Source organism: Crocuta crocuta, unplaced genomic scaffold, assembly GCF_008692635.1.
Source record: "Crocuta crocuta isolate KB4526 unplaced genomic scaffold, BGI_CrCroc_1.0 scaffold2055, whole genome shotgun sequence".
Taxonomy (NCBI): Eukaryota; Metazoa; Chordata; class Mammalia; order Carnivora; family Hyaenidae; genus Crocuta; species Crocuta crocuta.
The window spans coordinates 2,404-7,040 of NW_027532650.1; the positions used below are offsets into that span (position 1 = coordinate 2,404).

Below are 4,637 nucleotides of genomic sequence, written 5' to 3' on the forward strand. Positions count from 1 at the left end.
GCCGCCGGCCGCCGACGCCCCCGGAGCAGCTGCTGCGCGTGCGCCGCGCGCCGACCTCGGGCTGCGGGGCGCCGGCAGCGGAAGTGCTCTGCTGACCCGAGGGCGGGGCGAGGCCGCGCGGGTTGTTGTGATCCGCCTGGGCGGCCGGGTTCTGGGAGTCAAGTGCGGGGAGGTGGAGCGGGCACAGGCTGCAGGGGAGGCGGGGAGAAGGGTTCGCACCCCTGCGACCTCGGGGCCCTGGGCTGAGTGTGGGCGACACTGAGTGCCGCGGGCGACACCGATGATACTGTCATTGAGTCTTCGGGTCAGAGTCGGCGGCCGTTTGCTGAGCGTCTGGTCCGTGCGAGGCGCCCTTGGGGTGCACGGCAGTCTTACCGAGGGCAGTGAGTGGGTTTTACGATGGTCTTCCTTTTATTGCGAGAAAGCGAGAACAGAAAGGCTCGTGACCTGCCCAGAGTCACACAGCCTGGAATCCCAGGGAGGGCCTTCTTTCCTTCCCCTGCCGGCGCCGATGCGGGTCTAGTTAACGTTCCCGAAATGTATCAATATCAAGTCCCCGCTCGCTGAGCGCCTTCCCCGCTAGAACACAGCGCCCCCGGGTGGAGAACTCGGATTATTTTGTTCACTGACTTAGGTGCAGCACGTGGGACAGGCGCCTAAGGCGCTGGACTTTTTCACTGAAGGAATCAAAGTGGCAGAGCAGGCGATCGGTTCGATTGCACAGCCCGGGCCCTTATGGAATGAGCAGTGCTTAGTCCCTGAATGGCAACGAGGACAGGGGTGCTGCGGCCGTGGTCCCAGCGGAGATGCGTCCTCTCTGGATGCTTCGTCCTGCATCCTTGGGAAGCAGAGAGCTCTTAGGAGAGTCCTAGGAGGAGGGGCTTCAGCCCAGACCCTGAGCCCAGGGCCTGGGGAGGGGGCTCACACGACAGACCCAGAGCTCAAGCCCAGGCCCGAGGGAGGAGGCCCGCAGGACAGACTGACCCCAGGGCAGAGTGTGGCGGCCTATAGGACAGCGGGGGAAGAAGAGCTGGACCGCAGTGGCCTCTGTCCGTCCCCCAGGTGACAGAGGGCATGCCCACGTGGTGACGGAAGCAGTTGGCCCCATTGGGAGAGAGGGAGGAAATGTACAGACGGATGGAGGGACCCTGCCACAGGGAGGGGGCCACTGTCGGGCCCGCAAGGGCGGGACGAGGCTGACGGGGCGCAGGCGGGCAGCGAGGGGCGGCGGGCACCGGGGGGCAGGGGCCCNTCCGGCTCTTCCGGGACCAGCGGTGCTGCGCTCTTCACCTCCCTCCCCGCCCCCTGCCGCCCCTTCTCCAGCCCTGGTGTGTGTCCTGCAAACCGCACCCAGATGTCCCTGTCCTCCAGATGCTGCTCAGGGCCTGTCACCTCTGGGGCTCCGCGTAGTGACATTTCACTTCCCTTTTATTAGGGATAAAATACCCAGTCGGAATGCAAGCGTGCGAAACCAGAGCACTGAACTCTCCAGAGAGAAGCAGGGTCACCGTGTTAGCCAGGCTCTCGTGCACCGCGGTGTCGCAGGACGTTCAGTTCACCGAGCACGTGAGGAGGCCGGACTTGGCTTTGTCATAACCACCCTCAGCTAAGGTACCAGCTGAAACCGGATCCCACCGCATCCTGGTGCCGCCCCCCCAGCCCAGGTCATGTCCAAGGCCCACAGGAGCTTCTCCCTGTCGGAAGGGACTGGGTGAGAGCACCCGGGTATGTGTGCATGTCATCCTCCCCAGGGAGCAAGGGGATTGTCCTTAGGCGGGTGGGGACGGTCGCCTGGCTGAACGCGCTGACCCTCAGGCCCTAATTCTGTCTTCCTAGATCCACGCCCTTTGTCCCGCGCAGCACAGGACGGCCACGTCCCAGGTGAGCTCCTGATTGACCCCTCCTTTGCGTTCAGTGACCTTGAGGCAGCTTTGGGGCCCCCGTCTCGTTCCCTCGACGACTCGGTTCCTCCCTTCCATTGCACAGGCTTTCTGTTCTCGCCGTAATCCGCCCGCGTCCTCCAGTCCTTCCCTCCCCAGCCCAGGGAAACGAAAACACGAGAAAAGAGAGCAGGAAAGGAGGGTCTGGTCTACGTCTTGCTCTGGGATCGCTCCCCCTCCGTGTTCGGAGAAGCTCGTTGAAGTTCAGGGGCTCCTGGTCTTTTTCCACCGTTTCCCGGGCTCCTCACTGTTTGCTTTTTCATCCTGTCCGACACCCGTGCTCGCCGTTGTCTGTGCGCGAGAGCCTAGTTAAAACACCGTTTCTCCTCCCCCGGTGTCCCCCTTGTCCTCAGACGACCCGCCGGTAGCAGTTGGGTGACGGCGCGGGCCGGATGCGTCTGCGTGCGTTTCGTTCACTGAGAAGAGAAACGCGTGCGGTGTTGGGCGGGAGTTTGCACGAACGCCATCCCGGCCCCACTCCCACCCTGCTTCCCCCCTGCGTGTATTCCTGATCCACAGGTAGAGACGATTTCAGCTCCCGGGCGGGGTGTGGATGCGCCGTTTCCGCGTTTCTCTGCTTGTGGATATTCGGGGGTTTGCTCTCCTTTTCCCGTTCTAGGCGGTGCCTGTCGGGCGACTCTGCGTGTGTGAGCGTTAGTGCAAGCGCGTGTGGGGAGTACACCTGGAAGGTGGCCTTGTGGGTCAGGGCTATTGACGCTTGAAACTGGCCGTCCCGAATGCTAGACTCGTTGCCACTTGCACAAAATGTCAAAGACCAGAGCATTTCTATGTTCGGCTTTTCCAGGCTGTTGAAACCTGAAAAGGAATCCAATTCACTTTATGCAGCCGCTTGACCTTTAGTTTGATAACGGTGCTACAGAAAAGAAATTACACCCCCGATCCACTTGAGACCATGGATGTCAAGATTCTAAAAATGAAATCTGAATAGAGCTTTCAAAAGTTGAGTTGAGCATTTTGAAAGTAATTCGTACACACGATAAAAATTTTAGTCAAAAACTTTGTGTCACAAAAGGTGTAGACTGATTCTGCGTGTCACCCCGACCCCGTCTCCATCTGCCCTATGTTCTTGCACAGGTCACGTGTGCGCATCTCTCTCCACGTAAGAGCCCCGTTTACTTTGGATTGCTTCCTTCTTCACATACTACTGCACTTTCTGGTCTTTTCCATGATGATGATTCCGTTTCCCCGTGTGTGCGATCAACCTCAGACGTCTCCACGTCACCACGCTTGGCGTTTCGGGCCAGGTGACGCTGTGCTGGGGACGGCGGCTGTGTGCGTTGCTGAATAGTTGACAGTGTCACTGCCCTCGACCCGCTTGGTGGCAGTGTCCTCACCCACTCCCCGTTGTGACAATGAAGAGTTCCGACAGGCAGGGCCACAGGTTCCCCAGAGGACTGTATCACCCCCAGGGGGCACCCCATTCGCAGAAATGGCGACGTGATGTTCCACTGGCCGGAAACACCGTTCCGTGTTTGCCTTTCTGCCAGGGGTGGACATTGAAGATGCTCTCGTCCTTTGACACGGGACTGATGCGGCGGCTCTTCCCCGGGTACGTTGCACGGCCATGCGAGGGTGTCCGGTGTGCAGGATGGCTTCCTAGAGGTGGGCGTTCTGGGGCAGGGCCGAGTGCGCCTGGAATTCCCACCGCTCAGGGCCTCGGAGCCACGCGTCCCCCTGGGCTCGGCGGTGTGGTCACGGTCCCTAACCCCTGAGCTGCCTCGGGGGAGGGGTGACGAGGGGGCGACGGAGACCTCCTGCCGGGGACACATGCCTGTCCCTGCCCTTCTCTTGGCCTTTCCTGCCTGGTCTCCCTCTGCAGAGCTGAGGACACTGCGGTCACGTGCGGGCTCCTGGGGCCTGTGGGTGCCAGGTGTCTCCCAGACTTTACGACCGGCCACGGTGGGTGGGACAGGACGGGGTCCAGAGTATACAAGGGGCGGGGGGCCGGGGGGTGATATCACCGTCAGGTAGGAATCTGGACACTTAGAAAGCTGAGTTGTGTTCGGGAGACAAGACCAAGCAGACTTTCCCTGTTTACCTCCGTCAGCTGACCCGGTCAGAGTCCCACCCTCCTGCTTCGGGTCCTCGGTGTCATGAAGGGTCAGCCCGGCTTAGAGTCCGGTCCCCGAGGGAAGAGCCCAGCGCAGCCGCCCTCAGTGCAGGGAGGAGCCCGGTCCTTCCCCACGGTGTCTGTCTGGCCTGTGACTGCAGTGTGTCCCCCTTACCGTGACACAGAACACAGTGCCCCTGGCAGTGGCGGTCAGCGCGCCACACAGCTGTGTGTCTGCCACACCCGCGGGGGTCCTGCCCTTCCCTCTAACACTGTCCGCGTGGAGACGGCGCCGGGTGCCGCAGACGAAGGGTCGGTCCCACAGGACTGCCACCATTCATACACCTCAGCGGAATACAGCCCCGAGTCGGAGGCTGTCCCCTGTGCGTTTGACCAAGCGGCTGTAGATCAGAGGTACCGGTGATCCTGTTCTTGGATCCGATTATCTGCTAGAACAGCTCGGGGGACTCTGGAAACCACTTAGTTACACCGACCAGTTTATTACGGGAAAGGATGCAGATGAGCAGACAGCAGGGCGCGGTCTTGGGGTCCCGGGCACAAAGCCACTGTCCCTGTGGTGTGGCAGGCATCGTTGTCCCAGGATGGCCTGCCGGGAAGCTCCATCT

General features: G+C 61.2%; 1 long non-coding RNA gene across 2 annotated transcripts in view; it reads left to right on the forward strand.

Annotated features, from left to right (window-relative positions):
• The first annotated feature begins 120 nt into the window (after positions 1 to 120).
• LOC144245327 (uncharacterized) overlaps positions 121 to 4,637 on the forward strand; it is an 11,265-nt gene continuing 6,748 nt past the window's right edge. Inside the window, exons 1-3 of one of the 2 annotated variants that reach the window (XR_013339224.1) lie at positions 121 to 1,062; positions 1,436 to 1,725; positions 1,837 to 1,881. This is a non-coding gene — a long non-coding RNA (uncharacterized LOC144245327). The remainder of the gene's footprint in view (positions 1,063 to 1,435; positions 1,726 to 1,836; positions 1,882 to 4,637) is intronic. The other variant, XR_013339225.1, reaches the window with a different exon arrangement.